Consider the following 23,040-nt stretch of genomic DNA (forward strand, 5'->3'; position numbering starts at 1 on the left):
GGCCACATGTCCATTTCTGGAGATGAGCTTTCTGAGCCGCTTATGGGTTGGTAAACATGTCCCTGTCCATGGAGGACAAAGAGAGACCAAAAAGAGGCAGCCACTCCAGATGGGTAGGTGGTGGGTGTAACAAGCAAGGGAACTGACACATCAGGCTTGGCTTAGGGGCCACAAGATGGCTAGATCCCTGCACCCAGCCCTAGAATCTTAATAGTTCATGTAGAGGCTTTAACAGGGTTCAGCCTTGAATACTGTCCAGATGTTCTCAACAACACACTGCTCTCTCAAGGCTGTGTCCTTGAAATGGCCCCCACTTTGGGGCAGTGGGCAGAACATACATTCCAAGGGCAAAGGAAGGGAGTGAGGAGCCTCTGATTACTGGGGTCCAGCTCATGGGTGAACTGGCATTCATGTTCTCTTGGTGACCTCCTCTGACACTCCACCTAGCCCCGACTTCCACAGTGGGACCTGAGTGGTCAGCAAGGGGTGTTGCCAGCAGGGAGGTAGCTGGTTGGGTGGTTGTCTGGTTGCACTAGAGGCAGAAGCCACAGCAGCTGTAGAGGCACATACAGGAGAAAACACACATCAAAATAATGATTCTCAGCAGAAGTAACAGCTTTTCCCATCACGAAGCCTATGATCTGAACCATTGGTTTATTAAATCCCTAGGCTAGGGGTCGGATCACTCAGGGCATGCACTTGTGTCCTCATGAGGTTTGCTAAAGATGCTGCATTAGCTGGCTCATCCGGTGTGAGCACACAACATCTCGTTTGGGTCATGGCACAGGTGCCTCCTTGTAGTAGCAACATGCAAGGCCATCCTATTTTGTAGGATGTATTTTCTCACTGGACACACTTCAGTGTCTAGTAAGGACAGCCTTTGCTGGCTGTCATAGAAGAGTTTCTGGGTGAACTTAGTAAGGGCCTCTGTGTGTGCTATGATGTCCTCCAGGCCAATGGAGGGGATAAGGATGGAGGCCAGATTGTTGTACCAGTGGAAAACAGGACGTGCCCATCTGGCGTTTACCACAGGGAATTTGGCAGCTTTTGTTACTCTGGGTGGATTCTCCCCTGGGCTCAGGAAAACCCAGGGTCACAGTAGCCCAACCACAGGTGGAAGCCATGGCCAAAGATCTGAGCCACACAGCCATTGGGTCACATTCCAGGTCATCTAGCAGATATGGGGTGTGACCAATCAGTGCCGAATCACTCACTAGCCCTTAATGTGACAGAATGACCACACAGTTTAGTGATAGCCATCCCACACCCATGGTATGATTGGTTTCTTTTTTCTGTTTTATTTTTGGCTGCTCTGAGTTTTCATCGCTGCATGTGGGCTTTCTCTAGTTGAAGGGAGTAGGGGCTACTCTCTGGTTGTAATGTGTGGGCTTCTCATCGACGTGGCTTTTGTTATCATGGAGCCACAGGCTCTAGGGTGCGCAGGCTCAGTAGTTGTGGCACATGGGCTTAGTTGCCCTGAAGCATATGGAATCTTCCTGGACCAGAGATTGAACCCATGTCCCCTGCATGGGCAGGTGGATTCTTACTGCTAAACTACCAGAGAAGTCTGGGTCCTTTCTTTTCAGAGTGATTTTTCTGTTCCCAACACTGAGTTGCCCAGGTGCTCAAATGTCCACCAGCTGGCACGGACCCAAATGAAGCTACCCCAAATTTGAGTGCAACCACCCATGACTCCAGTGGTATTTTTAGGAGTCTTCCTGTCAGCAGCTTGATGGCCTACCTGTTTAGTTTGATTGACAGAAAAAGTGTACCCTGTTCAGTGTTAGTGATCATGGGGGCCAGTGTTCTGGATCAGTATTGGTGATATCAGATGAATTAAAGAGTATTAGTCCTGGCTTGTCATTCCTTAAGGTACTGCTTTAGGGCCTTCCAGTCCCCTTCCTGGAGTGGTGATATCCACTATGCCAGTCCCAACAAGCTGAGAGGGGCAGCTGCCCACATACCCAACAGGTAGATTGATTTCGTTTGCCGGACATCAGGTGGGCCCACTGTAGAAGCGTATCTCCATCAGGTGTAAGGTACCGTTCCGGCGAGGCAGAAAAGGAAAGACAACCTCAACAGAAGTAGGTTACCTTTATTCAGGCAAGGAGGGGCGACAGTCGGCCTAACGACCAGGCTGAGCGCCGCCGAAAGGGATCAGGGAGGCTTCATTCTTATAGGGAGGTTTGTGGAAGCGATAAGGGAAACGTCAATCAGGCGGGATTTGAGTATTCCTCTGTTGAGATGACACTTGCAGCTGGGCAGGGGGCGATAAGTCTTCTGGGCGGGTGGAGGGGGTGGTAGGTTTCCGGACAGGGGGAGTTAAGTCCCAGATAGATGCAGCTGGCCTGGAGCATCAGGATGTAACTAAAGTTATGCTTTGTTCTCTCCGAAGTTAGATGATTCAGCAAGGGGCCTTTGAGACTGCTGTTCTCTTCTCTAGGCCCCAAAAGACTCCTTCATCAGGTGCCCATCCCGTGACTGGAAACCACAGGAGCAGCAGGAGACCAAGGTAATAAGACAGAAACGTAGTAGGAACTTATATGGGGGGGTCTTCCGCTTCTGTAAGAACTACAACTGTGGCCTGACCCTTGGATGTTAATGTGGCTGAAGGATCAGCTCCTAGGGCTTGCACCGAGGCCACAACGTCAACTTCCTGGTTGCCCTGGGTGTTGGCACACTCTGAGCCGGGATGTGGAGGACAGTGAGGACTGACGCAAGCTCTTACAGGCAAACTCAGATGACTTTGCACACATCCTGACTCCACAAGGGCTTATTCATGATCAGCCGCCCCTCAGCTCCCCATTTTCTAAGCTGTGGGGCCAATCCCCTTAGAACAGCCCAACTGTCAGGGCAAAGGGCTAATGTACCAGGGCTCAAGTGTGTGTGTGTGTGTGTGTGTGTGCTCAGTGGCTCAGTTGTGTCCGTTTCTTTGTGACCCCCTGGACTGTAGCCCACCAGGCTCCTCTGTCCATGGAATTCTCCAGGCAAGAATACTGGAGTGGGTTACCATTTCCATCTCCAGGGGAGCTTCCTGACCCAGGGATTGAATCTGTGTCTCTTGAGTTTCCTGCATTGGCAGGCAGATTCTTTACCACTGCACCCCCTGGAAGTTATCACCGAATGCTGAGTTCAGCCCTCTGGCAACTGCAGTCCATTCCCGTTTCCCTCCAGATGGTGTCAGTGTTGGGCTTAACAGCGACTGCGGTCCATGTGGGCGGGTCCACAGCAGGCGTTAGCGGGACTCTCCCTGACTCCCTCCCTGTAGGCTACAGGGCTCTCCCCAGGATTGGGGGCAGGAGCATTTGGAGGGTCTCCACACTCTGCAGCGCCTGGTAGCGTGTGAGGGAACTTCCATACAAGGCTTGTCTTAGTGCCCATGGATGAGTAGATCTTGGTACCTACCCTAGAATCTTAGTAGTTTATATAGAAGCTTCGATTGGGTTCAATCAGGTATTCAGTCTAGTTGGCCTTCTACTGCACATTACTCTCTCAAGGCTGCATCCTTGAAGAGCTCTCACTGTAGGGCTGGAGGGCAAGATGTACACGTCAAGGACAGGCAAGGGCCTGAAGAGCCGCTGATTGCCCTGGTCCAGCTCGGAGGTCACCTGGTGGTCATGTCCTTCTGATGACCTCCTCCAACAGCCATGTGGACCAAGAGTTTGGAAGGGCTTTTTCCCTAAAGAAAAAAGTCAGGTAGGTATTGCTACCAAAGGGAAGAATAAAAGACAATACCCAGGTACGACCAATGGTGTTTGCTGTCTTACAAGGCTTGAGTGTAAGGAGTGCCTTGAAAGTGAAAGTAAAGTCGCTCAGTGGACTCTTTGCGACCCCGTGGACTATAGCCTACCAGGCTCCTCCGTCCATGGGATTCTCCAGGCAAGAATACTGGAGTGGGTTGCCATTTCCTTCTCCAGGGGATCTTCCCACCCAGGGATGGAACCCGGGTCTCCCGCATTGCAGGCAGATGCTTTAACCTCTGAGCCACCAGGGAAGTCCCAAGGAGTGCCTTAAGACTGTATAATTCCACCTGGTTGTATCAGATAAAGAGAGCCATCAGTTCAAAGGATTTGGAAGTGGGCAACAAACTTTCTGGAGGAGACTGAAATTTAGTTAAGCTTGAGGAACAAGTAGGAATTGACTTGATAAAGAAAAGGAATTCTAGAGGTGACTGAGAGTGGAGAACAGGCAAGGGACCAGAGTGACCCGAGTGTTTCAGTTGGTGAAGGAGGGAGGTTGGAAGTACCAGAATGCAAAGATGACCTTGACAAGCTACCTCGAGCTCCAAAATCTGCAGACAAGCCTTCAGGCAAAGTTGGCTTGTGCCAGCCCATTGAGTAGTCTCCACCCTCATCTCTATGCCTGGATAACAACCCTTCCGGGTTTTATAGCCTTTGCCTCTGGAGTTTCAGTAACACCTGCTATTGCTTTGTGATGCTGCTTCCTAGTTGTTAGCAAAGTCTGATGTCCATTTATGTCCTCCTGTGACCAGCTTAGCTCACCTCTTTTAATTTACTGTGCCAAGTCTTTTCAGCCTAAGGGCAAGAAAAGTATGCTGCCAACTGTTCCCCCTTTTCAGAGTAAACCAACGGATGAGCTTACTCAAGCACTGTCAAACAGAAGAAAAATCCCTGCCAATCATAATATCAAGTGCACAAAAGCAAGTAGCAATTTTTAAGGAACTCAAACCTCTGTGCGTGCAAGCCACATCCCTATGGTACCTCAGCTTTGCCTCTCTGAGTCCATAGAGAGACCTGACACTGTCCTGAGGTATTACCCAATCAACCAAGTTCATGCAGACAAGGAGCTTAGTTTCCTGAAGGAAGGGAGACTAGGTTGCTGCTTGTAGAACAGCTAAGTGTATTCAGTTTTATTATGAGCCAGGTTTAGTTTGAATTATTTACTGTATAGATGTTAGCTAATTTCTTTCTCATGCCAACACTGGGAGGCAGATGCTATTATTCCTAACAAGGAAATGGAGGCACAGAGAAGTTAAGTAATGTGCCTAAGGCATTCTAGCTGTGGAGTGGAGGATCTTGGGTTCAGATCCAGGTGGTCTGAATCAGAAGCTGTGCTAAGGAGCATGTCACTTTATGCTGTAGATAACTCTGATACATTAACCAAGTGACCAGAAAGGCAAATAAACTCAACTCATTATAGAAAGGACTTTAAAGTTCCTCATAGCTGGTCAGGAAGGGCGTCAGAGTCCAGAGGCTGCTACCAACATTTCTGTTTTATGTGTATTATTTTTCAATCAGGCTAAGTTTTTACTTTCATAGACACCGAGAAGTCCCCTTTATCTTGGCATCCCTCCATTCTTATTTAACAAGGGCTCTAGACTTCTTGCATACCTACTCTTTTTAACTTGTCCTGATAATACCCATTTGCCCTGACTTCTCACATTTTTATTTTATTTTTTTAGAGCAAGATACCTAAAGACCATGAAATCCTGTGTCTAATATTGACCAACTATCACAGGATAAATGTGATACATTGCCACATCCTGAAGACCCTGTTCATATCAGGGGGGATGTTGAGGAGGAGGGACAATAGAAATGAAGGGGTAGAGGACCCCATCTTTCCCTGCTTGTGGGGATGGTGCTAGATAAAGGGACAAAGTGAATAGGTGGAGACCAGGACCACTGGCTGGAATACTATGAGAGTTTTTGGTAGGAAGTGCAGTAAACTTTCAGAGATGCTTGAAAACAGAAAATGGCAAACGACTACCTTGGCCAAATGGGCCTGGCTTTGAATCTGAACTACCCACCTTTCCACTGTTGGCCTAGGACTGAAATCATCTCATCCCATGTGAGCATGTGCAGAGAAGGCTGACCAGCATTTCTGAGTTGAGCAAACTTCTCTGTCTTGTCACTCAGCACGTCTGCTTATACGGAAGGTTGAGTATCAATCTGGGGTTCAGATTCTGATGATCGAATACTGATTTTTCCCTCTTATGTTGTTGTTCAGTCACTAAGTCCATGAGACCCCATGGACTGCAGCACGCCAGGGTTTCCTGACCTTCATTTCCTGGAGTTTACTCAGATCCATGTCCATTGAGTTGGTTATGCTATTCAACCATCTCATCCTTTGTCACCCCTCTCCTCCTGCCCTTAGTCTTTCCTAGCATCAAGGTCTTTTCCAATGATTCAGTTCTTCACATCAGGTGGCCGAAGTATTGGAGCTTCAGCTTCAACATCAGTCCTTCCAATGAATATTCAGAGTTGATTTCCTTTAGGATTGACTGGTTTGATCTCCTTGCTATCCAGGGGACTCTCAAGAGTCTTCTCTAGCACCATTGTTTGAAAGCATCAATTCTTTGGTATACAGCCTTCTTTATGGTCCAACTTATGAGGCTGGTCCAACTTCTCATTTGGTTTAGGGGTCAGAAATCCAGCTATGTTATCGTATATGTGACTGATTTTGTGCATATCTCTGGGGTTTGACTAGGTTCTGTGTGAGTAGATACTTCCCTACCCAACTATGTGATCTGAGAATGGGCTAGTGGGTCATTTCCCAAGTGAAATGTAATCTATACCAGTTCTCTGTGGTTTCTGAGAGGATAAAACATATGTGTGGGGCTGTTGGCTAGTCTACTAGCTTGCCATAAGTAAAGTCTACTTGAGAATGAGGTTTGGCAGAGGAAAGCAGGGCCAGAAAGTGGAGAGGGTGTCAAAGCGTTCCACAGGCATCATTTGGGCTCTTAGACCTGAAGCCAGAGGCCTGGCTTTTTTAATATTTTGAGCCAATACATTTCTTGTTTTGCCGAGGCCACTTTGAATTAAATTTGTCACAATCCATACAATTCTGACTAACACATGCAATTAAGCCTGATACATGTTGTCTCAGGTAACTTAGAAATTATAATGTCTGTTTTACAGATGAGGAAATGGAGGTTTGAAGTTCCAGGTAATTTGCGTGAATATTATGGGTAGTCACTGAAAGAGCTAGGATTTGACACAAGGCCAATCTTGAATCTAAAGAGAGTATACTTTCTCTGAAACCTTTGAAAATGTTTTCAGGTTTGGTTTCTTTTAGAAACATAAGCATCTGTGAGTCAAAGTCTCCTTTAGAGAGGCTACCTTCCTCAGGCTCAGTTCTAGAATTTAGTCAGTGCATCGTTGGCTGATTCGAGTAGTTGTTTATATAGTCTATGAACTTGCAGTTTATGGTATTTTGTAATTTTGTTTTCCCTGTCGTTTTGCTAATGCAGCTTTGTGAGCAAACATTGCCTATGATTTAAATCCGCCACAGTAATGAAACTCACGCATACACACATACACACGTTTCCTCAGAACAGTCCACAGCTCTCTGATTAATCACTTGTGTAAAGTACAGTGTTTACAGGAAATCAGCAGGTGGCAATTAGCATCTTTGAAATTATCTGGGAAACACAACTGGAGCTGCCACTTCAGGATGGAAACAGCAATAACCAGCAAAGTGACAAACCCTCTAGGAGCTAGGAATGAATCGGGCTGGGAGCGGGGGCTGCTAGGCACACAGCAGCTGGTGGGGTAGCTTCCGTGTGGATCACAGATTGTGTGCCAGCCTCTTACTTTCCCTCTCGACACTCAATAAGCAGTCTTTGGGTAGAGACATAAAATAGTTGCCTGATAGGCAGACCATCGTAGAACAACCTTTAAAAATACTCATCCCCCACCCCCCTCCCATTCCCACCCCCCCCACAAACCTCAGACCTTAGTCTAGGTGCAGACAGACACTGGTGCTACTACTGTATTAGTTGTTAAAATATTGAACTATTTCCATGTTGGTTAGTAAACAGCTGATGTCTTGTGCTTGCTAAGTGGTATCCCACTGCTGTTTTCCCTGGGACTGCCTCAGCTCTCTAGGATCCACTGATCAAAAGCTGAAAACCTGGCTCCCGCTCCAGTGCTGAGTTCAGGGTCCATTCTGATTGGTCGGTGCCTGTAGTGTCTGGTTGTTAACTATTTGAAGCATCATCCCTCGGGAGTTTCAGGGACCACTGCAGAAGACAGATTCAGAGGATGGGTTCTGGAGAAGGAAGAAGAGGAATTAGTGCATGGACCATTTTATGCTTGAGATGCTCTTCCTCAATAGCTGAAAAAAAAAATTCAGTATGTATATCTTTGCCTACATCTCTGCCATCTCTTTACTCTATCTCTATCATTTTTTGCATATGAAGTGTCAGTTAATCCCAACCTTTGCTCTTCCAATTGCAAGCAATATGACCTCAGACTGAGAATCAATGTCAGTCATTGGTTCTCAACCCTGTGTACACATTAGAATCACTGTCGGTAGCTTTAACTACAAAATACAGATGCTTGAACTCCATCTACAGGCATTCTGATTCTGTAGATCTGACATGAGGTCCAGTCATCAGAGTTTCTTTTTCAGAATCACTCCTCAGATGATTTTAAGGGGCCGTTGTACTACCAACAAACTTCCTAAGCTTCAGCTTTCTCATGTAATAAAAATGAGTACGGTGTTGAACTCTGCTCAGTGTTACGTGGCAGCCTGGATGGGAGGGGAGTTTGAGGGAGAATGGATACATGTATACATGTGGCTGTGTGCCTTTGCTGTCCACCTGAAACTATCACAATAGTGTTAATCGACTCTACTCCAGTATGAAATAAAAAGTAAAAAAAAATGAGTACCAATGCTTGTTTTGTGAGATTAAATGAAAAAAGGTATGTAAGGCTCTTTAGCAGAGAGTGTGGCACATAATCTTGTGTTAGTTCCATTAATAATTAATATTCAGTACTTTAAAAAGCAGTTTTTATTGTATTATTTTATAAATAATTACATTGGTAATAAGTAAATTCATCCTAGTTATAAACAAATAACAGAGTAAAAAGTGATGAAAGGTATCCTTACTCCCTGTGTGCACAAAGGTGGACATTGCCACATTCCTATGTGCGTCCTTCCAGAAATTTACTTCTGCTTTTGTTTATGTGTCTTTAAAGACATTGTTGTTATTCAGTCGCTTTTTGTGGCCCCATGAACTGCAGGATGCCAGGCTTCTCTGTCCTTCACTATCTCCAGGAGTTTAGTCTTTAATAATGTAAATAGGGCCATTTATACTGTTCGATGACTTCTTTCTTTTTGCTTAGCAGTAGGTCTATATACCTTGCAGGTCTCTCCATGTCAGTAAGTAGGCATCTACTCAGTCATTTTAACAATTGCATCTCTCATATGAATAATGGATGCACCATAACTTAACCTTTTCCCATATTTATGGGCTAATATTTTAGAGAGTTTCTAGATTTTCACTCCAAACAAATCTGCTGTGAATACTTTTGTCTACGCATCTCTGTGCATAGAGGTGAGTTCTCTTTAGATCATCCCTATAACTATATCACTGGGTCGAAGATGATTGCATAAAATGATGTTAAATTCTGCTGAATTGCTCTCCCAAAAGCTGTGCCAATTACATTCCTAATGAAGAATGAGAGTGCAGGGGACTCCCCTGGTTGTCCAGCGACTGAGACTCTGGGCTCCCAATGCAGGGGGCCTGGTTCGATCCCTGGTCAGGGAACTAGAGCCTGCATGCTGCAATTAAGAGTCCTGCATGCCTCAGTGAAGATCAAGATCCTGCGTGCTGCAGTTAAGACCCAGGGCAGCCAAATAAATATTTTTAAAAAGAAGAATGAGAGTGTTGATTTTTCCATCCATTTCATCTCCCACATTTTTTTAAGGGAGTTATTTTTATTTTTAGGAATGCACAGCCCATAGTTGGGTAGCAGGACATAGAAACAAAGAGTCTCTGTCTTTTGCATTTCCCTGATGAATAATGATGTTGAGCACTTTTCCCAGTGTTTATTGAATTATGATGTTTCTGTTCAAGTGTTTCACTCTTTAAAAAAGTAAAACTTTGAGCCTTTTGAATTTCAGTCTATGGTTCATTTAAAATTCATGTTTGTGTATAAAGCAGACAGAGGGAGGAAGTTCTTTTTATTTTTTTCCTAATTATTCAGGATCATTTGTTAAAAATTCTTCTCTTCATTGCATTGACTTGACACCTTTGTTTAAAATAAGTGGATTGAGTAGGTGTGAGTCTTCTTGCTTTTATTCTGTTCCACTGATCTATTTCCCTATCCTGACTTTGAGTCTTTGTGTTTTAATTGGAGATTATTGATGTACTTTGTTGACTGCCTACTATATATTCTCATTTCTTTAATTAGGCCCAAACTTTCTTGGTAACAGGGAAGGATACGAAAAGCAGATAAGGCAGATGACTAACCACTAGTAAAGTAGTTCACAAAGCCATCAGGAGAATGAGCCTGCTTATTGTTAGTGGGGGTTTCCTTCTACTAATCAGTGGTCACCAGATAAAAGGATTAGGCAACATGGATTTGCCAACATTTTCTACCTTAGTTCTGACCATGTCAGTGAAAGAATAGGGCTGCAGTAGCTAAAAATGTCTGGGGCTCATAGCTTCAGGCCAGCTTCCTTGAGTTTATATCCCAAGCCCATCTCTCTCTCTCTCTCTTAATCCTTTGCTAATTGCTCATAAACCTCCCAAACCACTCACCAGACCTTCTGCTAAAGTGGAACTGTCTAGATCATATGCTGTTCTACTGGTAATTACTGCTTATTCTGTCCATGTCATTGGCATGTGACTTTTCTAATTATAATATCATTATCAAGAAAAGGAGACCCTCTGTTTTAGTTTGACAGGACTGCCATAACTACCACACCCTGGGTGCCCTGAACAACAGAGGTTTATTTGCTTATGGTTCTGGAGCCTAGAAGTCTGAGATCAAGGTGTCCATAGGATTGGTTTCCTTCTGGACCTGTCTCCTTGACTGTAGATACCTGTTTTTTCCCTGTCTTCACGTGATCTTTCATGTGTATCTGTCTCTTAATCCCTATTCTTAGAAGAACACCAGTCATACTGGATCAAGACACACCCTTATGACCTCATTTTAACTTAATCACCTCTTAAAACACCATATCTTGAAATACAGTCACATTCTGAAGTAATAGGGGTTAGGACTTGAACATATGATTTGGTGGTGGGAGGGGGACACAATTCAGCCCATAACACTCTCTGGGTAGTCAGACATAGGCTTGGCCCCATTCAGTCATAGCAGGACCCCTGGCTGAACCTGGCTAAACTCAGCTGTGGTTTGGCTCACCTCATTTTTGTGGTCCTAAGAATATACAACTCTCTGTTCTATCTTCTCAATTCTTTTTCTCTTAAGGTCCTCCCTGAATTCATGATTTTAATTTTATTGCTATATATAACATAGCCAAAGCTTTTGTCGATTTATTTTTTAAATTAATATGTTTCTGTCATTTAATACAATAGATTTACTTTCTGATCCATTTGCCTTTCAAGTTTTGTATGTTTTTTCCCCATCATACTTTATGTTTTCTGTTTACAATTCTTTGTTCTTTGTCTCTCTTCCCTATTCTGCTGTATATTATTGCATTGATTGAGTTTCTTTGGCTCATTTTTTTCCATATTGGGTTTTTAGAAGTTATAGATCCTATTCTATTCTTCAGTGGTTGCCCTAATATTTTAACACATTAAAAAATCATCACTAAATTAGAGCACAAATGTGGGGGGGAAAAGCTAAGCAATATAGAAAGGAGGCATAACATGAAAAGCAAGACTTTTCCAGACCCCTGACTCCATTCCTCAGCATAATCTACTTTTGAACCATTTCTCTTTTGAATTATTATGCTTGTTACTTTCATAGCAAATTATTATGCTTGTTACTTTTACTGTTTTTATTTGTTATATACAGACAGAATTTATTGAAGCTCTATTTTGAAAGTTAAGGGATAGTCTTACTTACATATATACAATGGAATACTACCCAGCCATTAAAAAGAATGAAATAATGCCATTTGCAGCAATATGAGTGAATCTGGAAATTATCATACTAAGTGAAGTAAATCAGACAAGATAAAGACAAATATATGATATGGCTTATATGTGGTACTTTAAAAAATGATACAAATGATTGTATTTATGAAACAGAAACAGACTCACAGGCAAAACAAATTTATGGTTATGAAAGGGGAAAGGTTGCAGAGAAGGACAGATTGGGAGTTTGGGGCTGACATATATACTACTATATTTAAATAGATAACCAACAAGGACCTACAGGGAACTCTGTTCAATATTCTGTAATAACCTAAATGGGAAAAAAATTGGAAAAGATTAGATATCTGTAGATGTATAACTGAATCACTTTTCTATACACCTGAAACTAACACAACACTGTGTTAATAAATCAATTATATAGACCAATATAAAATAAAAACTAAAAAAGTAAAATAGCTCCAGGTTAAGAAACAAAAGAAATGCCATAGTATCTTTGTGAAACCAGTGATAATACTGTCAAACCTATGGAAAATTTCTTTAGAACAAGGAATAAAGAGAATAAATCTTTGTCAACAGGCTCCCCCCACCAAAATCTTACTTAAAAGTCCCCACCTCCAAATTTAACTAGCTACTTTATTATTTATAGTTCTAGCAATTATTCCTCTAAAGTGAATATGCTCTACAAACTTTAATTTATTGTTCCAATATCTGTCTTCAGATAATATCTTCTGATACTATCAAAGATGTAGAAATTAGTACTCCTACATTTTTTGCTTTCCTCTGCCTCCCAACTTCTGTGCATCGCCACTTTCATAATATTTACATTTTGCTAATAGATTTAGCACAGAAATTGAAAATGAATAAATACATACATTATTATGATATTATAAATATGACAATGTAAATATCTTTCATTCCAGAGCTAAGTACTATGATTGGACCTGTTGAAAGGAAAATACAATCTTATGTTGCTAAACATGTATGCTTGAAGGTAAGTGTTCCATGGTATCAAAATAAATTGGATTATCTTTTCTTTGAATCCATCAACTGCTCAAAAATCACTTCACACTTAGGTTGACTTTATAGTTAGAGCCTAACATCCTTATATAGCTTTCTTTGGGAGAAAGTGGTTCTGGAATTTCTAATTGCCTTTCTTTTTATTTTTCTCTCTGTAGCTCAAGAAGCTTGTCTTTATACATAATGATATTTCTAACAGATGTCCAACTCCACTCTCTGCTGAGTATGGTCTTTTTTTACAAAGACATCTCCAGCTCCCCCAGAGCCCTCTGACTTCCACCTTGGATTTAAATTAGTTGTTTTTCAACCTGCTACACAAATGTCTAGGGGTCTCCCTTTATGTATTACTAGGTTAGAGCCATTGTATCTTAGACACTATGTTTTCCTCTTTTTTTGGAAAAAATGAGGGCTTTATTTTTTTGTTTTTAAAAGAATGAGAGTCTATTTTCTGAATCCTTCAATGTCTGAAAAATAACTTTATAACATTTTATGCATAGTTTGGCTACTCATAGGTTTACATTTCCTTACTGTGGGGAAAGTTTTCCCTTGTTATTTCTTTTATTATTTTATCCCCATCCATTTTCTGTGTTCTGTTTTTCTGAGCTACTGACAGACAAATGGCAGAAATTCTGTATTTATTATATTCCCTACTCCTCTGAACTTTATTTACAGAAGACTTTTAATCTTTTTGTTCTTTTATGTTCATTCTGGGAGTCTTTTAGTTTGATCATAAATTCAGACTTTTAGCTCCGTGATTTTGTGCTGTCTATATATTGTCAAATTATAGTGAATATATTTTATAAATTTCTAATTTTTAATTATTTAAAGTTTAAATAGTTTTAATAATTATTTTTCTTAGCAGGAGTTTTAAATATGATTTTTAAAAATAATTTTATTTATTTATTTTTGGCTCTGCTGGGTCTTCATTGCTGTGGGGGTTTTTCTCTAGTTGTTGCAGCTGGGGACTGCTCTCTAGTTGTGGTGCTTGGGCTTCTCATTGCAGTGGCTTCTCTCTTTGCAGAGGCCTGCAGACTTCAGTAGTTGTGGGTCCTGGGCTCTAGAACACTGGGTCAATAGCTGTGGCTCACAGGCTTAGTTGCTCCATGGATGTGGAATTTTCCCAGCCTAGGGATTGAAGCCGTGTCTCCTGCATTGGCAAGTGGATTCTTTACCACTGAGTCACCAGGGAAGCCCTCTAATGTGGTTTTAATGTGTTTTTAATGTGATTTCTTATTGAATATTTCTGAAACTATTCATTATAGAATTTAACATTTTCTTTTGCCTCTCCAACTATCGTATTTTTTAGGGGTTAATTTTCTCTTTCATGGGTTTGAGGCTCTTTTATGGCATTAGTTTTCTTCATAGGTTGGACTAGAGCTAGAAGTCTGGACTCCACACATAATTTTCTCTCAAAACTTCATAGACATTGCTTCTCTGTCTTCTGATATTCAGTGTTGTTAAGAAGTCTGCTATTATGATCATTTTTTCTTATATGGGTAACTGGTTTACATTTTTTAAATTTCTTGGAGCTCCTGGGTTATTCTTTTTGTCAACTGAAAGGTAAGCACACCTTTAGGAGTCACAACAAATATTTGGGAAATAATGTTATTAAAATGTAGGCAACAAATTGAGTAAACTGAAAAAACTAACACGTAAGAAATAGGAAAACAGAAAATATGGGATAGAAAGACTTTAAAATACAAATTCATATTTTAAGAGTTACTGGACAAAAAATAGCATGCACAAAACATTTTATAGGATGATATGAAAAAGAAGCACTAAAGATCTTGAAACGAGCACACTGACATTAAAAAAATCCCTCAAGATAGACTAAACCAGTGAAAAGACACCACTGAAAACAAATCTGTGATGGTTTGTCCCAACGTGCAGTACAAATGGGCAACAAAAAGGAAAGGAAAGAAATTATGAGATAAAAGTTAATATGGAGGATAAATCTAAAAGTCCCTGCAAAGCAATTTAACCAATGATTTCAAATTTGTGAGGCAAAGCAGTTTTGAACTCAGACTTACATTCAGCTGAATTAGCATCCAGCTGGAGAAGGAATGAGAGATTCTAATCTGTGAACTTGGGATTTCTTGCTGATTTGTTGAAAAGATCTGTTTTTATACCTGTGGCATCCTTCTTCAGTGCATATTTTGGGCTCTAGTTTTCTCTCCTCTTTCTCTCTCTCTCTCTCTTTTTTTTTTTTTACATAAAAAAGACCTACCCAATAGTCTTTTTATGTTTTAGAAACTGAACTTTTCAACTTGTATGTTTTTTTTTTTAATAACAATTCTGAAACTGTTTTATGTGTATCCCAAAGAAATACATTGTGAAAAATGAAAGACAAGCTTCTCACTGTCAGAAAAATGGGGGCGGGGGGGGGCGGCGGGAAATGTGGGAAAAGGAAAGGCTTGAATAAATCCAGTGGTGTTGGATTGGAACTGGACATATCCACGTGAATTCATGGTTTTAAATATGAGTAGAAAAATACAGAAATAGATTTATTAATGTATTATTTATGTAAGTAGTATTATGTATATGTATACATGTCTTTCTTTTCTATCTAATGTCTGAGATGGTCTTGTAGCAGTGACAATCCAGTAATAATTACACCTAATACTCATATCTTGGTATTTAAATCCCATTCTCCAATAAAAAGAGTCAAGATGTCTTGGAGAAATGTCTGACTCCAAGGCAAGGGTAGGGAAAGTACAGTATGAACTTGGAATATCTTTTACTAGCAAGCAAGGGAAGTGCTCAGATGAGGAGGACGGGGGAAAAGGACTCAGGAGTCAGTTTTAAGAGTCTCCCACTGACCAAATCTGGGACAGTTTGAACAACAAAATAAATGACGATAGTACTGGATGATGAATAAAGTAAGAATCCATGAGTCCATATAGATGTTACTATATGGATAAATAAATAAATGGTGAGGAGGGAAACATTTTGCTTACAGTAGAATTCCAATTAGTAAATATATTAATAGAAGCCATGAGGAAACTAGAAAATCACCATTTGGCAATAACCAGAGCAATAATGTTTTTAGGTAAGAGTCATCAATGAATGTTAAAACTGGTAAATACATGCATGATGAGGAACAGGCTAGTTATATCATCTTGGAGTATCTCCCAAAAGGAAATTTATTGTTTACAAAAGGAAAAATATTAACTTTATGGTAGAAAAACCTGGCTGCCATCACCTTAGCCCAATGATCATATGTCTTTCTTTCTGCACTGTAATGTAAGTCCCCAAGTACAGGGATTTATTTCTGTTTTATTCACTTCTGTACCTTGAACACCTAGAGTAGTGCTAAGCACATAGTAGGTGCTCAACAAGTAGTTTTTGACTGAATATCATATTCATGTTTTTGCCTGTATTTGTAAGCTCAACTTCATCAGCTGTATTGCTTGCAACTTCTATATCCTTATGAATGTCTTATCTACTTGATCTGTCATGGGTTGAGAGAATTGAATGAACATTTACACTGTGTTTTTGTCTAATTCTTATAGTTTCTGCTGTTTTTGCTATAAACACTCTGAAGACATGCTATTTGGTATATAAACATTTATGATGGTTAGATCTTCATGTGGGTTGTACTTTTGTCATCATTAACATAAACCTCTTTGCTTAGTTTAATACTTTCTTCTTTAAATCAAATCTTACAATTACAGTGTAGTTCATGCTTTCTTTTTTCATCTGTATTTTATTTTTTAGCGCTCTAACTCATTGCCTATTCATTTATTTAATCCAATCAATTTTCCTAAGATTCTACCCTCGTTTACTTTGTTACCCAGTCAAGAGAAACATGACTATTTTGAGACTGTTCTGTTAGTTCTAACAAAACAATTTTCTCTTTACTTCTCCATCTGTCAAGCTATCATTTCACCTTGAAATGTGAAATGTTCTTCAGTTTCCCAGGCAGAGCTAGTTTCTGTCTCCAGTGTCTACATACAATATTTTGTATTTCTAGAATAGCCTTTAGCATGTTTTTCAAATTATGTTTTAATGATGGCTTTGATAAGGAGATTTCATTCTCTCAGGTTTGAACTTTCCAAGGCCAAGGATGTTACAGCAGTTGGTATATTGGCTTCTCCTTGTGTATCACTTCAGTTTTCACCTTAAGGTACAGTTAACGCAGCACTTGTTTTTTTTCACATCCCCTGAAAGTAAGTCACACTTCCCGAAGCATTAGTAGGCAGTACAGATCCTACTGGAGATTTTGTCAGGAAGCGATGGAGAGTTTTACATGACACTCCACACAGCACACGACTTCCAAAAAACCCTTCTGCAAAGTGTCTCCTAGCTTGTTTCTCCTTGGCTAAAGTTTCCAGTCTGTCAGGCTTCAACTACCTTCTTTCCCTCACTGTTCCTGAGAATTGTCCTCTTTTTCCAGGGCAGGAAAACATAACCTTTCACCCTTTAATTTTGTGGTCTGTGACCTAAGTCTGATGCCTGGTTCTTCAGGGCCTTCATAACTGACACCCCAAGCCTAGGGTTTGGAGAAACAGAAACCCTTTCTCTCAAATGATTTTCTCTGCTGTGAGTTTCAAAAGCCTGTTTTTAAAACTAAGAACGTGAGCTTTTCTTTCTCTTTATGTCTCTGTAACTCTACCCTGAGGGCATGGGTCTTAGAAGCTTTGCTACTTCCTGGGTGGGGGAGATGGATAGAGAAATAGGAGATGCTCTGGAGTGAAACGGAGATTAAAGTTAGAAAATGCTCCTTAACAGGTACAGAGTGATGTGGGCCGCAGCGTAGGGTCACGGCCTTCTCCTGCCTCTCCATCCTTCTGTCAAAAGCTACAAAACCTTCATATCAGAAACCAGAGACTCACTATGGGCCAGTGATGGGACTCAGAGCAAGGCAGAAAGAGACCATGAGAAGGAGGCTTGGTTGGTATGATGACAAGTCACAACTTTTTATCCTGAAAAAAGGATTTTTATTTTCTGTTTCATGTTTGAGACTGTGAACAAATCATCTCCCCTTTGCTGCCCTTCAGCTGTGCTGGAGTGGGCTTGGAGGATTGTGACTCTCACCCTGGTTTCCTATGCACTGGCTAATGGGACTGAGTGCCCGTTTTAAAGCCTCCTGAAGCCTCAGTCCTCTCCCCTGCAAAATGGGCTACCAAGGCCCCACTGCTTGCCCTGCACGGGTTTGTGGAGGACCAAATGAGCAAGTTGACAATTAAGTAATTGAGTCCTTTCAAAAGTGTAATACATGATGGAAAATGAATGTGCAAAGCTTTGGGAGACCTGTTCTTGTATTTTGTCTTTCAAGGGCTTCCTGAGACTTCAAACTTGCAGGCAAGGAAGATGGCATTCTGACAATGGTTTATCTGCCTTCTGGGACAATGACTTGGCTGCTTTAGGGGATACTCGTGGGTGCACATCCAAAAGTGAACAGCAGAGGGCAGCCTGTGCTCAACAATGATAATAATCTGCAGGCTCCAGGAAGCTCAAGGATGTGGCGGCCAGGAATTAGGATAAAATACACAGAGTCCACTACTATTGGAATCTTGGAGAGCAGCTCAGTATTGTCATTTGCTTTTGCTGTCTGTATTTCTTTAAAATTATGGTTTTGAAAGGAACACTCATTTGTTTTTAAAAGGTTAGAAAGGTGCAAGAGTTTACAAGAAACTCCTTGTAGTGGCCCTGGACAGCCTGCTCCCTGTTTCATCTCTGCCTTCAGATCCTGTACTCTCCCCGGGCTCCAGCCCTCCCTCGGGAGCCCATCTTTGCTTTGCTGTTCCCTCTCCCAGTATGACTCTTGCCCAAGATTTCAGTGAGGCTCGTTTGCTCACCTTCTTCACATCCCTTCTTCTTCAAAAAGAATTTTATTTATTTATTTTTGGCTGTGCCTGCTCTTCCTGGCTTGGCAGGCTTTTCTCTAGTTGTGGCGAGCAAGCGCTACTCTCTGGTTGCAATCTGTGGGCTTCTTATTGTGGTGGCTTCTTTTGTTACGGAACACAGGCTCGAGGGCACTCAGGCTTCGCTAGTCTTCATTCAGAAGCATGTGGCTTGGGAGGGGGGATCGGGATGGGGAACACATGTAAATCCATGGCTGATTCACGTCAATGTATGGCAAAAACCACTACAACATTGTAAAGTAATTAGCCTCCAACTAATAAAAATAAAAAAATAAAAAAAGAAGCCCGTGGCTTTCATTCAGGAGCATGCAGTCTTCATTCTGGAGCATGTGGTCTCCGTGTTTTCGGCTCCCAGGCTCTAGAGCACAGGCTCAGTAGTTGTAGCACATGAACTTACTTGCTCTGTGGCACGTGGGGTCCTCCCGGATCAGGGACTGAACCTGTATCTCCTGAGTTGGCAGGCAGACTCTTTACCAATTGAGCCACCAGAGAAGCCCCATTGCATCCCTTCTTAACACTCCCTATCCTCATTTAAATGGTGCCTGGAACACACAGTGTTATAAATTTTTTTTTTCCTTCACTAATCAGATAGGTGAAAAGTAGTCTCTTGTTTGCTCAAAGGATTGAAAAGACATCCCTAATAAAAGGCAGAGCCTGACCCCTGGCTTGCAGAGCCTGCTCACTCTGGGCAGGGTAACAAGCCCTGTCCTTGACTCTGGGCATGGTCCTGTGACTTGCTTTGACCAAAGGGGTACTATTGGATATGATGCAAGCAGAGGCTTAGCACAGGCTCAGTGCTTGCTGTCTTGTACTTTTCTATTTACCATAAAAGCATGCCCAGGCTAGAGTGCTAGGGAATGAGAGATGTTTGGAGCAAAGCAGAGCCCAGGCACCTGGCAGAGGCTAAGCCAGATAGCTGATAGCCAGTTGACATCCCCATGAGCAAGCCAGCCAAGCTCAGCAGAGCCACCTGGCTGACCCTCGGCTCACCCCAGGTATATGTATTAAATGTCCCTATCCCACTGGTCTCTCCAGACAAGGTTGGAGTTTAGAGAAGAGAACAGTGGGGCCCAGAGCTCCAGGTTACAGAGGAGCCCTGGGGAGCCCGTGTAGCCATGTCTGGATCTGGGCCTGGGCCCTCTGCTGGGGCGTCCTCTACAAAGCAAGTTAGGCTTTCCTGATCTCTCGTAGTTTCCCCAGGTCTGGAGAGCTCTGATGTTGCAGAGGCTGTTTGGCTGGGTCGGAAAAAAATCTTCATAATTGTCAACAAACTGGCCAGAGCTAGACGTCTGATAGAAAGTGTCATGAGTGGCAGTGAAGGAGACCAGCTGCTGCTGCCCAGTGCCTGCCTGTAATGATGGATGGGAGGCCTGGGGAGGATGGAGACGTTTATGTTTCCAAAGGCGGGGCATTTTCTCCCAGGGCAAGGGGCTAGTGGAAACAGGGTCAGAACAAATCACTTTACATTTTCTCTCTCTATGATTTTTTTCTTCTGACGAGAAATAACTCTTACTCCCAGGGCATGATAGACCAAGGAAACCTTGTTTTTCCTTGTCGTTCAAAGAACGACATGTTTCTTTGAAAAAATTTTTTCCTCTAAATTTTTAATCTTAATGGGACACTGACCTTTCTGATAAGCTAATGGAAACAATGGACCCATTCCCCAGGAATAATACTTAGAAATACAAAGCTTTACTTATGATGTCAGAGAATTTACAGTTTCTCTGAAACTGATTCATGGGAATTAGATTAGGGGTTTTTAGGGGAGAGAGGGAAACTGGAAGGGAAAAAAGGAAGAGAGAAATAAAGATGGTATCAGAAAGAAATGGAGAGACTTCGGAAATGATTTGTTGAAGAGTTTTAACCAAAGATTGCTCTACTTCCAAATACATTCCCTCTTCATTCTGCACTAACCCTAGAACCTCTGCTTCTAAAAATCAGTTCTTTCAGTGATATTGTACTTCATGTATCATTCTGCTAATTTGCCATTTTCAGTCAAGTATGTATATTTGAGATTCATTCATGATGATATACATTGATCTAGTTTATTCATTTAAACTTCTAGACAGTGTTCTATGGAATGAATACACAATCTTATTTATCCATCCCCTGATAAATAGACATTTAAATAGTTTACTTTTTCTCATGCTACCAATAGGAAATATCCTTATACGTGTCTCCTTGTACACAAATGAGAGAAGTTTCTCTATGGACAATATCTAGAAGTAGAATCATGGAGTTATGAGTTTTTAAGTTGTCTAGATACCTTGCTTTGTTCTCTGGATTTTATGCACCAGTTTATAGCTCCCAACAGCAATATCTAAGGGTTGTACCTATTATCCTTTCTAGTGCTTATTGTTTTCTGACTTTTACATTTTAAAATGAATCTGATGAGTGTAAAATAATATACATATATTTGTAAAAATTTATATTTCATTTGCCTCTTTTTTTTTTTAGCATTTGTGTTTCTCTCCTGCAAATAACCTGTTCATACTCCTTGCCCATTTTTTTCCTTAGTGTATTGAAGGTGATCTCTTCAGGGGTCTTTGTTACTGATTTCTTTTAGTTTGGCCATAGCTCTGACTCCTTAAAATTTGGAAAAAAAAAAAAAAAAAACCAAACAGATTAGCATGGTAGAAAAGAAGGTCTGAATGTGGATTTAGGGTATTCGGTTTGAGTCCTGACTCTGATCCTAACTCGTTGTGTGAATTTGCACAAGTTTTTAACCTAAGCCTCTGTCTCCTCTCTTGTAGAATGGGGATAACCATCTCTGCTTCCCAAAGCCAGGGTGAGGCTTAAGCACCTGATGTCTATGAGTGATCAGTAGTTGAGTTGAAGAACCGGGCTGAAATTGTCTCTGTGCCCAGATGCCTTCAAATATAGCTGTGAACTTGCCTATGACACAGCCTCCATGAAGGAACTCGCACATCACTGTGGAGCACAGCTCTCTTATGGGACAGTCCTGCTGTCCTTCAGGCGGTCCTAGGCCTTGACTCATGGCACTGGGGGCCCATACACTTCCCTCAGGGCAGAGCCCATCTTCTCTGCCACGTCCAGAGAAGCCCCATGAGACCATTACTAACCTGCACATCAGAACAATGGCTTTGGAATGCCAAAGCCCCTAGTGCCCACTCAGGAAACCAGATCATTTTGAATTAACAAATCATTTGGAGTTAACAACAGCAACAACAAATCAATAGCTAACCTTTTGGAATAAGGTTAGTAAGTATATGTAAAGCATTTAGAACTTTGCCTAACAAATAGAAAGCACTATGTTTGCATTAATAATAATAATAAGTAATGAAATAAATGCTTATTATTACTAGAAATAATTTCATATTATTAGAGTAAATAATAATAATAATTATTATTACTCTGATGATGAAATGCTAAGCATTGAGCTAAGGATAATGGGTATAAATTTGTTTAATCCTCACAGCCATAGGATTTTTTATTATTTCTCATAAGTGTAAGAAGTGCCAGGAGTTATCTAAGATAAATCCTTTTAATTGATAAATCCTTGCCAGCATTTATCTAAGGCTCAGGTTTGTTGGAAGTATCCTTTCTCTGTGGTCCAGGTAGGACTATTGTACCAGGAGGAGAGTAACTTTTCTCCTTAGATGATGCTAATACCTCATCTAGTGTTTGTTTGTGCTGTGCTAAGTCCCTTTAGTTGTGTCTGACTCTTTACAACCCTATGGACTGTAGCCCACCAGGCTCCTCTGTCCATGGGGATTCTTCAGGCAAGAATACTGGAGTGGGTTGTCATGCTCTCCTCCAGGGGATCTTCCCAACTCAGGGATCAAATCCATATCACTTTTGTCTCCAGCATTGGCAGGCGAGTTCTTTACCACTAGCACCACCTTGGAAGCCCAGTGTTTATCAATTAAAAATTTACAAAGTGCTTTGCTTGTATTGCTCATTGAATTATCATAACATCCCGGTATAGCAATGTTTTATCTCCTTTTTGAAATATACGCCACTCAGCTTCCATGAACTAAAGCTCCTGGGTATCTTCCTATATCACTGGCCACTTCTCAATCTTCTTTTGCTGGTCCTTTGTCCTTCCTCTAATCTCTAAAGTTAAGTGTTCCTTAGAGGGTCTGATGCCTGGTTTCTACCTCCAGAGCTTCTGATTTAGTTGGTTTGGTGGTAGTGTCTGGGCAGTGGCACATTTAAAAAGCCCTTTAGGTAATTTATTGAGCAGCCAGAGTTAAGAACCACCCATCTATATTCTGAAGCTGTCCCCTTTCAACCTCTATCCCAGCTCTCTTTTGGATCTAGAGAGTCTACTTGGCATGCTCACTTGATTGTCCCCTAGGAATTTCAGTCTTATTTATG

At 41.5% G+C, this 23,040-nt stretch overlaps 1 long non-coding RNA gene across 1 annotated transcript; it reads left to right on the forward strand.

Moving 5' to 3' along the window:
- Positions 1-1,954: 1,954 nt before the first annotated feature.
- LOC110125154 (uncharacterized) lies at positions 1,955-21,957 on the forward strand. Its single transcript, XR_002309986.2, has 3 exons — positions 1,955-2,512; positions 12,736-12,806; positions 21,453-21,957. It is a non-coding gene; the product is annotated as an uncharacterized lncRNA (long non-coding RNA).
- The last annotated feature ends 1,083 nt before the right edge of the window (positions 21,958-23,040 follow it).

Source organism: Odocoileus virginianus, chromosome 33 (genome assembly GCF_023699985.2).
Source record: "Odocoileus virginianus isolate 20LAN1187 ecotype Illinois chromosome 33, Ovbor_1.2, whole genome shotgun sequence".
NCBI classification, from domain to species: Eukaryota; Metazoa; Chordata; class Mammalia; order Artiodactyla; family Cervidae; genus Odocoileus; species Odocoileus virginianus.